The sequence below is a fragment of the Microtus pennsylvanicus genome, chromosome 8 (genome assembly GCF_037038515.1).
Source record: "Microtus pennsylvanicus isolate mMicPen1 chromosome 8, mMicPen1.hap1, whole genome shotgun sequence".
Classification (NCBI taxonomy): domain Eukaryota; kingdom Metazoa; phylum Chordata; class Mammalia; order Rodentia; family Cricetidae; genus Microtus; species Microtus pennsylvanicus.
The window spans coordinates 348,945-362,342 of NC_134586.1; the positions used below are offsets into that span (position 1 = coordinate 348,945).

General features: G+C 37.4%; 1 protein-coding gene across 1 annotated transcript in view; it reads right to left on the reverse strand.

The window, feature by feature from the left end:
- The window catches only part of LOC142855783 (uncharacterized), a 237,274-nt gene that overhangs the window by 201,287 nt on the left and 22,589 nt on the right, over positions 1 to 13,398 (reverse strand). The window lies entirely within an intron of this gene.

Sequence of the window (13,398 nt, forward strand, 5' to 3'; positions counted from 1 at the left end):
CTGTACTATATGAGGTACAGGAACCAGGGACAGACAGAACTGCAGGGAGAGTTATTTTCTGGATGACAAATGAACATCTTTTTACAGCTCACTGAGTATAATTAATTCTAGAACAGCAGCTTTTCTGCCGGACTTCCAACATCCCTTCTTTCATGATCCCACTCTTTGTATACATGTAAAGGCTCCAAAGTCCTTCTGTGTCTTCACAGTATTCCATAAATTTTTCCCAGATGTTGAACTATTTCCTCATTTAGGATTATGTTCAGGATTAGGTAAAATTTTGCTGGGCACTCACTGTTTGTAATAGAGTTACACGAGGTGAGCATGTCTAGGAGAGGGCTGCCTAAGAAAATAGATTTTCTGTTTTTGGTATACACCCAATCAAACCAGTGAATTTAAAGTTTTCATTGATAACTGGTGGAAATGTTGATGTTATCCAAAAATGTTTTCTTTTAATTTTTATACACGTGGACTTTCACTAGCATAGCAGTGTTTCTACAAAAGAGGAGAGGTTTTATTCTTTCTCTTCTCTTTTCTGCCCCTTTCCACAACACCCGCCAAAAAACAAGCGACATAATTTCCTTCCCATAACATCCACATTCTGGATGGAGAGGTCAGTATCAAGGTCCCTCAATCACAATATGAGTGAGGAAAATACATTAGATTTTCAGAGAAGCTTAGTCTCTGAGTGGTTCCCTTTTATTCTTTGGACTTGTATATGAGGACTATGTCATTAATCATTCTTAATGTATTTAACTTAAAGTTCTAACTTCAAACTATCAGTGTGGAAAATGGAAAAGGTGAAAAGTCCTCAAGATGTTACAAACAAGACTTTAGAATCAGATTATTTAATGACGTTACTGAGCATAGTAATTTAAAAGTGACTTCAACCATTCTCAGTATCACCTACTTGATTATTCCTATAGATTACTTAATGTTACTGTGTTTCATGTTTTCATTTTCATAGCAAAATATTATGTTTTGGATCCACAATAAGATTACAAGTTCCACTTCAGTAAGAATAAATTGTTCAAATCAAGTGAATCACCTTAAAGTATGTAAAGAAACGATGCAGTGTAGTTTAATATAGAGATTTCCTTGTTTGAATTTTAGTGTAATTATTGTTTCTTCTCCTTTGAATATATGCAGCACAATTATCCACAGACTCTGTGAACTGACATCTCTCTAGACAGTTCTCCAGTGTGCATATTTTCATTCATTTTTATTACCATTGTCACAATAGACTCTGAAACAAGCTATTCCTGGGATATATTTATAAACATATGTGTTTCTATAATATGTAAATATACTTCAAGTTAAAAGTACTTGAAATAAGGCCAAATATTTTAAAGCAGAAAGCATTTGTGTATTGCATTATAAAATGTGTAAGTGCATAGAATAGCTAGAAAGGATCTGATTTCCTTTACCACTCTAGGCACCTGCTTTGCTTCTTAGTAGCCTTTGAACATTGTGTAGAGAGAATTTCTTTCAATCCTAACTCAAGTTTTCCTATAAGTTACCTTTGCATAAACTCACTGAGAACAAGCAGTGTTTCTTAAACAAATCTTGTTATCACGTCTCTAATCATTGGCTCACAAAACCTGTGGAATTCCTTCTTCCATGATTCTAAACAACTGTTTAAATAGACTTCCAGATATAATATAGGATCTGATAATGTTTTGGCCTCTCAAGTACCCAAAGGACTAATAATTGTTTCTGTTGAAATACTTGCCGAAACAGAGTCAAGTTCATCTGCACACTTCCTCTTGGTGCCCACAAACTTCATTAGCAGTGACTTATTTTAGGAACGCACTTGGGTGGGTGTTAAATTGGTATGTATATTGAAGTTTAAGATAAGACCTGAGTGCTATACTTTTGAAAGCCCCTTTATTAAAATTTTGTAAATTTCTCTTGCTAATTATAGCTTCATTGATGCTGGCCTAGTTTACGGAGTAGTTTTAAGTATAGTTTATAATTCAGAGAGTGGACTTATCACAAAAAAAAATGTGATTAGGGTAAAGGATACTGTTACTTAAAGATTGAAATGACAGTACCCAGGAATTAGGGATTTTGATATTTTCATTAATGGCCCATTTAGTCAACAAGATGAAACAGGACACTTAGCTACCGGACAGGAATTTTTTTAAAAGTCAGAGACACCGTTTTTCATCATTATGATTGCCTACCTCACATGGTGTCCTGTGTAACTGAGAAGCATGAAAATTTTATCTTCACTACAAAAAGAAAGGATACTGATTCTTAAAGATAGGTGCCGTATTCTCAATAAGTAGAAATTGAGAAAGTCACACTCCAAAGATTTATGTATGAATATATGAACAGAGTTATGGAAGAGAATAACTCTATTAAAAAAAAGGTTCCAGTAGCTGCTGAGATGATGTCAAACTCACTGAACCATCACATGTAGTCATATTTCTGTTGATGTTATCAGTCTCTGAATTTAAACAACAGCAATATGCTTCTGAATTCAAAGACCAATGAAGCAAAACAAATCTTCCAACTGTATTGTTAAAAGTCAACTTTTGGTGCCTTTGTTTACCACCAATCTCATTCATGGTCCTCTCTATATTTAACAAATTCAATTACAAAGTTTATTTGGTGCCATTAAGCATATTCACCTTATTATAAACCATCCAATAGCCATACTAATGAATATCTTGCATATCACCATAGAACCTTCATCTGGCGATGGATGGAGATAGAGACAGAGACCCACATTGGAGCACCAGACTGAGCTCCCATAGTCCAAATGAGGAACAGAAGAAGGGAGAACGTGAGCAAGGAAGTCAAGATTGCAAGGGGGGCATCCACCCACTGAGACGGTAGGGCTGATCTATTAGGAGATCACCAAGGCCAGCTGGACTGGGACTGAAAATGCATGGGATAAAACCAGACTCACTGAATATGGTGGACAATGAGGGCTGCTGAGAAGCCAAGGACAATGGCACTGAGTTTTGACCCTACTGCATGTACAGGCTTTGTGGGAGCCTAGGAAGTTGGGATGCTCACCTTCCTAGACCTGGATGGAGGTGGGAGGACCTTGGACTGCCCACAGGGCAGGGAACCCTGACTGCTCTTTGGACTGGAGACAGAGGGAGGAGAGGAGTGGGACGTGGGGACTGGGTGGAGGGGGAGGGAAAAAGGAGGCGGGGAGGAGGCAGAAATTTTTAATTTCCACAGGGCAGGGAACCCTGACTGCTCTTTGGACTGGAGAGGGAGGGGGAGAGGAGTGGGGGGAGGGGGAGAAGAGTGGGAGGAGGGGGAGGGAAATGGGAGGCTGGGAGGAGGCAGAAACTTTTTTTTCCTTTTTCTCAATAATTTTTTTTTAAAAAATTAATAATAAAAAAAGAGAAAAAATTCCACAAAGCAAGATAAACTATCAGCACAGTGAAGAGAGAGCCTACAGCAAACTGTGCATCAGAGGACTAATATATAGAATATATAAAAATGCAAAATTGAAAAGTTACCTAATCAATAAATGTATCAATGAACTGAATAGGCTGTTCTCAAAAAAGGGTTATAAATACAAATAAATATTTGAAGAAGGTGTTAAACATGCTTAACCATCTGGAAAATGATCGTTTCAGCACTATTTATAATTGATGAAATATGGAATCAGTTTAATTGTCCATCAAAGTATGAATGGAGTGGCAGAGAGAAGATTCCAGATGTGTGTGTGTGTGTGTGTGTGTGTGTGTGTGTGTGTGTGTGTGTGTGATGCCGTTCCATCTTTAAAATGAAGGAAACCGCCATTTGAGTTAACACTGGTTGACCTGGAGGGCATTAAGTTAAGTGAAAGAAATCAAGTAAAATACAAATATTGTTTCTCACTTATATAGAGGTGCTGAAAACAGTCATGCCAATGATATGAGTAGAAAGGTAATTGCCAAGAACTTAAGATAGATGAATTCTGGAGACTGCACAGTCAAGTGACTGTACTTAATGATTCTATATCACATACTTGAAATTTGCCATGAGGGTAGGTGTTTCTTATTATAAAAAAAGCAGTTAGCCAGAATGCTAAATTTATTATTAAGTGTGCTTGTTGTCATTATGATATATTGTGAACATATAAAAGAAGATTAATTAGTAAATCTTAAATTAGACTACTTTAATAAAATATATTAAGATATAGATTGAAAGAAAACCAACATTTGGAAAAAAGTACTTTTAAGGCTCCATTAATAGCCTCATTACTTTAACAAGAAAGAGTTAATTTTCAGAGAAATTTTAACACTTATATGAAAATTGAAACTGGTTCTGTGATGTTACTCATAAAAATTAGAACAGTTTTCCAACTTGAAGTTATGCCACTTTGATACCAATACAGCATTTTGATTTCTTAATCTGAGATAACATAAGAAAGTGATGTCACAAGCTTTCATTCTAACTCAGTGAATACAATTCCCTACTCAACATTTTTTTCCAATGATTTCTCTCCAGAATATCTGCTTCCAAGACAAATCCTGTCCATTAAAAGATATAATTAATCCCAGGTGAAACAGTTACAAGTCAATGCCTCTGCATCTTTGTTGGTCCTCTTTAAATATCAGTATAGTTCAAGATGTAAAAAGCTTTTGCTGTTAATCTCTCTAGGTCAGGATTCATCATGAAAAGAGTGATCTGTCTAATTTATTTCATCCACACTATCTGCCTTCTTCCCTTTGGGAACAACAGTTTTGCACTGAATATCATTTCTCTATATAAATATATTAAAATTCAAATATCGAATTTTGTATAACATTGTTTTGAGACTTTAGAAGAGAAGATTTTGATTAACAAAGACTCAACATTTGATTTCACATCAAGTTATCTAAGTGATTTTTTTTCTAACTGTGGCATATGTTTCACATTAAAGTTAATTATTCCAATGGAAGTTCAGTTTGAAAATAACATTGTGTTTGGATATTCCCAGACATTAGAATCATCTAAGATGAACAAGGTAAGTTTCATAGTGGGATTGATAACTAGAAAAGATTCTTACTTTCCTCATATGATGATAATTATTTTTAAATGCTTTTCAAATACATTTATATATTATTTTTCGTTCTCATTTTAAGTCTATGACATTTAAGCATTAAACTTCTCTCACATTGTAATTGAAGTTTAAATTCTTAAAGAATTTGTAGGACACAGGATTTTGAAATCAAAGACCATGCTTTTGCTATGGAATACCAAATGAAAAATATCCAGACAAATTATAAAAAAAGTTTCCGTATACTCCATATGCATGGAAGATTTAAATACATAAATTATCAAAGGTTTAGTCCATGCACATAGAAAACCCTTCCTGGGATTACTGCTATAGATAACATGAGTTTATGGTCTCTTGAAGAGTAATATTGGTAATGACTCTCCATGAGTTTATCAAGTGGCTAAATACTTTTTATAGTATTGTTCTAGTTTGATTGTGTTATGTTTTCCTATATATTCCTTGCAATAATTCTGATAAAAATCTATAAAATGTATCTTAATATTTTCACCTCATAGGTGAGGAAATAAGAGCATAAGATTCCAAGAAATGCACCTAAGATAAAAGAAATTGCATATGGAAGAACTAGGATTCTAATCTGAAGTTGGGGTTCTAAAATTAATATCCTTATAGCTACTGTTGGATGGTGTTCAGCATTTTGAAGAACAATCTTAAAGCCTTCATTTCATAATTATAGTAAAGTAAAGGTGAGTGTGACCATGAAAAAGACCAAATTCCAAGACTCTGTCACTAAATACAGTAACACAACTTTCTTAATACTTGGGAGTAGAAAAATGTCATTGTGTGCATTGGATACTATGTTCCACACAAATTTACTTTAAAATAGTAGTATTATTTGGGCCATGATAAAAAGATTAAATAAAAATAATTAAAGTACACATATTAAAACAATATAGAATGTGAATCAAGAATTTAAAGAAAAAATAATAAAAATATAAAAATAACATGAAATGTACATTTGACTGCTCTTTTTTAACTCTTTGATTTTGTACTCAATTGCTAATTTCATTGGTTCTATTTTCTAATTTTAAGATAGTGTAAAATAACTATTGAGACAATCTCTCAAGAATATAATGAGAATAAAATTGGGAAATAACTACAAATTCAGAATACACTCATTGATTCATACCATACAACCCTACAGGTCAAACAGTCATAGAAAGATCAAATAGAACTATAAACGATATGTTAAATAAACAGAAAGGCATGGGAAATGACACAAGAAATAGATTGCATAATGCCTTATTAACCTTGAATTTTCTTAACACTAATGAGAAAGGAACAACAGCCTCAGGAAGACATTGGATAATGGAAAAGTCTGCTGAACTAAATCAACCAGTTTATTAAGGATGTGCTGACCTCTCAATGGAAGCCAGGAGATGTGCTACATTGGGGATGGGGTTTTGCTCTTATTTCCCTTGGAGAAGAAAAATTGTGGGTACCATCAAAATTAATAAAGGTTAGATTTGAAGAAGAGATATGACAGATTGGAAAGGAGAAATGACAGCATCCACAATGATGATAATCATACAGGTGGTAAGAAAAAAACAATGGGGGCAGGGTTCTGTTCTTATCTCCACAGGAAAACACTCATCTTTGAAAAATTCAAGGGACCCTGGATGTTTCATTTTTTTGGTACTTTTGTTTGTTTGTTTGTTTTGTTTGTTTTTCGAGACAGGGTTTCTCTGTGGCTTTGGAGCCTGTCCTGGAACTAGCTCTGTAGACCAGGCTGGTCTTGAACTCACAGAGATCTGCCTGCCTCTGCCTCCCCAGTGCTGGGATTAAAGGCGTGCACCACCATCACCCGGCGACCCTGGATGTTTGAATACTGAATGATGAAAAATAACTATCAAATAGGGACTATCAAGAAAACTGAACAGGGTCTGAGAGTATGGGGCTCAGGGATATACTAAATCATATTTCTAAACATATAGAGCTGGTAACTTGACAATGATATTACAAGCATGCATACAATATTCAATATGATTTAACTTTGTGTCCATATGCAAAAAATCTATACCAATGTAATTATCTATAAACAATAACTCACAAATACCGTTATTATCTATCCAATTTTCCCTCTTTTTTTAAAAAAAGATCCCTGAGCTTATAAAATTCCTCTCCCAACCCTCAACTGTATACTATTTATAAGCAACCCCTAAGTATTGTCCCTAAATCCGAGCACCAACTTTCTTGAGAGAGGGGACATCATCCTCTAAAATTACTTCCAGTTGTCATGGGGGCGATGTTCTTTCTGAAGGATCCTGTGAGAGTAAAATGATGGTTAAATTTCAAGATCAGTGTATTTTAAAATTGCAGTCTCTCAGTTGGAAAACACTGACAGGTCATGGTAGGGCTTGGGGACAGAAAAGAGAATGTGGATATGATATAGTTATAATCTCAAGAAATTATTTGAAAAGGTGAAACGGGATTTATGGCCATGTGCTCCAAAAACTAGGGATTTGTATTAGAGCACATCAAAGATATCTCAAACTTTTAACTGAGGGTATATATCTAAAACCAGTAACAGTCCTGTTAGGCAGGGCCACAACATTTCACTCTGATCTATTTTGGTTTATCTATTGTCACTGTAGCAATTTGGTTTCATAATGAGGTCAGTCAAGATTCTTGATTGCCTAGTCTGTGGACACCAAGAAATGACCATCAGGACATTTATGGAGCATCTAAAACTGATTACCTAGTTTCACATTGCTAATCTCAGCTACTGTTGAAGTAGGAAAGTTCTCAACCACTGTCCTGTCTCTCCCTTTCTGTACTGTGAATCTACCAGCTTCAAGCTTTGTCTATGCACTCAATTCTTACACAGATACCTCTTCATCTATAATAACACACTAAAATTCAGAGAGACTGGAGGTCACTCATTAGCTGGTTTACTTTTCTTTCTCACTGACTACTAAAAGCCCAGTCCTGAAATCTACCCGGCACTGGGCAGCAGAGGCAGGATTAGGTGTTTAAAGAAATTCTCAATTACATGGCATAAGGCAACAAAATTACAAGCTCATAGTTTCCCATGACAGGATGGCAGTGCTTCCCCCACACTCAACATATATCAGAGGCCAAGGGCCACTACCCAGGTCACCACAAAGAACAAAAGAATCTATCTGGCTCATGGTTCATCCCTGTCCAAGCAGCTCTGACAGCTCAGCCAACCTGTTCTTCCTGGTCTGAGGACAGTAGCTCCTACATTCACCATAGCATGGCTTGTGGGCCTTTACATCTCTTACAGGTCAATCTACCTCTGCCTCCCTAATGTTGGGATTAAAAGTGTGTACTACCACACCCAACTACTATCTTTTTTTTACTTTAAGAACTTTAACTTTTAGCCTGCATATATTTGTAACACACTGTAAAACATTTAGAGGTATATTTTTTGTCTTTGAATCTCTCTTTATTGTATCTCTCTCTCTCTTTCTGACCACATGAGTCTTTATGGAGAGGACAAAAACCATGGCTTTGATGGCTGGATCAAGCCCATTCCTTAGCTTTCGAGCCTCGTGGCTGAGTTATTAACTATAGCCATTTTTATTGCCATAACTCTATGCCATTTCAAGGTCCCTGCCAGCAAGCAAGCTGCAATATTCCACTCATATACCACACTCAGTTGGACTGCCTGCCTGAAAGAGTCAGAATTTGCCCTGGCAGGATGGCCCAGAAAGCCAGCATTTTAAAATGGTGCAGCTTTTTTCCTGCTATGGCTAAAAACTGAAAAGCATAGAGGCCCATAGTATCAGACAAACGTTTCATGAAGAAGGAAGTTTCAAAGACAGTCCTTCCTATATTGGCAACATGTCAGTCACTTTCTTCTGTGTCCTGCAGAATGTCTAGTATAAATTTTAATGAAAGACTGTTTTACGTTTAGGCAAGTTCAGCAGTCATTTGTCTATGGGATCTGAATGCCCAGTTCATACAACATACCACCAAGCAATCCAGGTTCCATAGCAGTTTCTTGCCCACATGGCTAACAGGCTACATAAGGAGCACATAAGCAGGAAATTTCAAAGGCAGTCACTATCTGCTTGTCCTGAAGAATGTCTAGCAGACTCTTTCATGAATCAGGAACCCCTGAAAGACCATCTCACCTTTAGGCAAGTTGAGCAGTCCTCTCTCTGTGGGTTCTCTGTATTCAGTTTATGCAATAGTCCAGGCAAGAGCAGTTTCTTGCCCAAATGGCTATCAAACTCCATAACGAGCCTCTTCGATGCCCATCTTCCTCTTGAAGTAGATTGGTGCGGCCAGGAGCAGAGTGTCTCATTGAAATGAAAAGTCCTAAGTTATTAAAACATTTAAAATGCCATATTCTATAATCTTTGAAAAATATGAAGAATGCCTATCTAATATATATATATATATACATATATATATGCACATCTAGAAAATCTTAACTAACATGACTACAAACTTGACTATTATGATTATCTATTAACTACCTATATACATTACATTTTTAAATGAACTACGCAATCACAATACCTTAATAAAGATCAGAAATACATATACATATAACAAAATTGACCTTAAATCTCTATCAATAAAGCAAAAACTTTACTAATACAAATTATTCATATCTATATCATATCCCCCTTTAAGTGTTAAAGAACGTTTATAAACCATATTTGGGAACATGGGCACAGTTTTTTCTCTCCAAACTGCTTCCTGCTGAATGGGGGCGTCGTTAATTAGGTCTTTCATGGTATAACCTGTGTGCTAGTTTCATCTCAGTTGGCAGCTGAGCGAAGCAATTTTCTGAAGATGTTCACACCAACCCTTCAGGAGAGCGTGTTCCATCATACCAAATCAGAATAGAAGAAATGAACAGGGTCTCATCCTCTGTGAAAACAAAATAAGAAACTTCTTTCCAAAGCATCATGTCCTTAGATCCAAATTTCAAAGTCAAATTTTCAAAGTATCTATGTTGGATTAGTTCAGCAGCATTTATAAGCAAATATCTTTTAGCAGCTGTTGCTCCTTCCTCAGCATTCAAACAATTCAAACAGAGCACAATAGCATACAGTATCAAGATTCTCTGTGTATTTTCCATCTTTGTGCAGCTTTGTTTTAACTTCTATTTCTTTTATTTTTACTTTTAAATTTTTGCTTTTTGAGACAGGTTCTCTGTATTTTTGACCTGAAGTAACTCTGTAGACCAGGCTGTCCTTGAACTCTCAGAGATCTGGCTGTCTCTGCCTCCCAGGCATTGGGATTAAAGGTGTACCTCTACTACACCTTGAACTCACAGAGATCTGTTTGTCTCCGCCTTCTAGGCACTGGGATTAAAGGCGTGTACTACCACACCTTGAAGTCACAGAGGTCAATCTCCCTCTGCCTCCCAAGTGTTGGGATTAAAGGTGTGTACTACCACACACAACAACTCTCTTCCTCTTTTTTGTTTGTTACTTTAAGAACTTCAACTTTTAGCCTGTATATATTTTTAACACACTGTAAACCATTTAGAAATTTTATTTGTCTTTGAATCTCTCTTTACTGTATATCTCTCTTTTTCTGACCACATGAGTCTTTAATTTACTAAGCAATATCAGTAGGACTAAAGCCGTGGCTTTGCCAGCTAGATCCAGTCCATTCCTTAGCTTTCCAACCTCGTGGCTGAGGTACTGGCTGTAGCCATGTTTACTGCCACAACTCTACGGCATTTCAAGGTCCCTGCCAGCAAGTGAGCTTCAGCAGCCTGTGCTTGCAAACCACACAAACCGCCTGTGTAAAAGAGTCAGGTTTTGCCCTGGCAGGACAGCCCAGAAAGCCAGCATTTTTAAACGGCGCAGCTTTTTTCCTGTTATGGCTGAAAACCGAAAAGCATGCATTCAGCTTTTCGTCAAGACCATTTAAGTGTTTCGTGGCAGGACCTCTTAGTGAGCTGGGTTTTGCAGCTAAAGCTAAGTCAGGAAAGCCTCTCTTAGATGAGAATGCTTGCTTGCCTCTAGCAAGCAGAGCAGACCCAAGAAATTGCCACAAGAAACATGCTTTACTCTATTATTTTCCAAGCTTTCTCAGGCTTTCTGTGGACTCAGTTATCCACACGTCTGGGCACCATCTGTAGTAATAGGAGCGGCAGGGCTGTGTCCCTGGCACCCGGCTACCCACATGGCTAGCTTATGCCCAAAATAACAACACACAAACTGTATTCATTTAAACACTGCTTGGCCCATTACTATCGAGCCTCTTCTAGGCTAATTCTCGCACCTGGACTAGCCCATTTCTGATCATCTGTGTAGCGCCCCTAGGTGCACTTACCGGGAAGATTCTAGCCTACGTCCATCCTGGGTCAGAGCTTCATTGCATGCGTCTGGCCTGGCAAGGGGAGCATGGCGTCTGTCTGAGGAGTCTGCTCCCGAGAGGAGAGCTGTGGAGTCTGAGCTCACTTCCTCTTCCTCCCAGCATTCTGTTCTGTTTACTCCACCTACCTATGTTCTAACCAATAAAATGGGCCAACGCAGTTCCTTTATTAGCCAATGACCTTCCTCCATCAATCTCCCATGTACTTGGATAGATAAGATTAACATAATAAAAATGTCAATCTTAACAAAAGCATTCTATATATTCAATGCAATTCACATCAAAATACCAAAACAATTCATCATGGACATTTAAAGAACAATAATCAACTTAATATGGAAAAATTAAAAACCGAGGATAGCCAAAAAAAATCCTGTATAGGAAAGGAACTTCCGGAGGTATCACAATCCATCAACCTCCATTACAGAGCTACAGTAATGAAAACAGCTTGGTATTCGCATAAAAACAGAGACGTTGACCACTGAAATCAAATCGAAGACCCAGATACTGCTCCACACACCTATAAACACCTGATTTTTGCCAAAGAAGCTAAAATTATACAATGGGAAAAAAGCATCATCATCAAATAGTGTTGGCATAACTGGATGGCAACATGTGGAAGAATAAAAATAGATACATATCTATACCCATGCACAAAACTTAAGTCCAAATGGATTAAAGACCTCAATATAAATCTGACTACCCTAAACCTGATCAAAGAGATAGTGTGAAGTAGCCTTCATTGCATGGGCAGAAGACACTACTTTTTTAATATAACACCAGTAGCATAGACACTGAGAGCGACAATAAATAAAGGGACCCCCTAAAATTGAGAACTTAAATATCAGCCTAGATATATTAGGGAGGGCCTTGGACTTTCCACAAAGCAATGTGCCTTACCTTCTCTAAAGAATGGATGAGTGGCTGCTTGCTTCTTTCCAGCTGTTCAGACCTGAACTAATCACACAGAAACCATAATATTTGTAATGCTGCTTTGTAACATGAAGGGCCAGTATTAAAACAATTCAAAGAGAACATAATAACATACAGTATCAATATTTTCTGTGTATTTTCCATCTTTATGTGGCTTTACTTAACCTCTATTTCTTTTATTTTTATATTTACTTTTTGAGACAGGTTCTCTGTATATCTTTGTCCTGGAATAACTCTGTACACCAGGCTGTGCTTGAACTCACAGAGATCTGTCTTCCCCTGCCTCCCAGGCATTGGAATTAAAGGTGTGTCCTGCCACACCTTGAAGTCACAGAGATCAATCTACCTCAGGCACCCGTGTTGGGATTAGAGGTGTGTACTACCACAACCAACTACTCTCTTTTTTCCACTTTAAAAACGTTAACCTTTACCTTGCATATATTTTAAACACACTGTAAACCATTTAGAGGATTTCTTCATCTTTGAATCTGTCTTTACTGTACATCTCTCTTTTTCTGACCACATGAGTCTTTATGGAGAGGATTAAAGCCGTGGTTTTGATGGCTGGATCTAGCCCATTCCTTAGCTTTCTGTGATTCCAGCCTTGTGGCTGAGGAACCAGCCAGAGCCTTGTTCATTGCCACAACTCCACAGTGTTTCAAGGTCCCTGCCAGCAAACAAGCTGCAGAATTCTGTTCTCAGACCATACTCAAGTGCTTTCTTAGTCGGACTGCCTGCCTGAAAGAATCAGAGTTTGCCCTGGCAGGACGTCCCAGAAAGCTGACATTTTAAAACTGCGCAATTTTTTTTCTGCTAAGACTGAAAACCACAAAGCATCTGTTCAGCTTTTCATCAACACTGTTTAAGTGTTTCATGGCAGGACCTCTTAAAGAGCTGCAGGGTTTTGCAGCTAAAGCTGAGTCAGGAAGCCTCGCTTAGATGACAGTACTTGCTTGCCTCTAGGAAGCAGACCTGAGAAATTGCTGCTACCAGGAAAACATGCTTAACTATATTCTTTCCCAAGCTTTCTCGGGCTTTCTGTGGATGCAGTTATCCACGTGGATCCCATTCTATAACATGAGGGGGGCCTGCATGTTGGAATTTCTGCCCGGGCCAGTTCCCCACAGCAGGAAAGCCCTTTTATC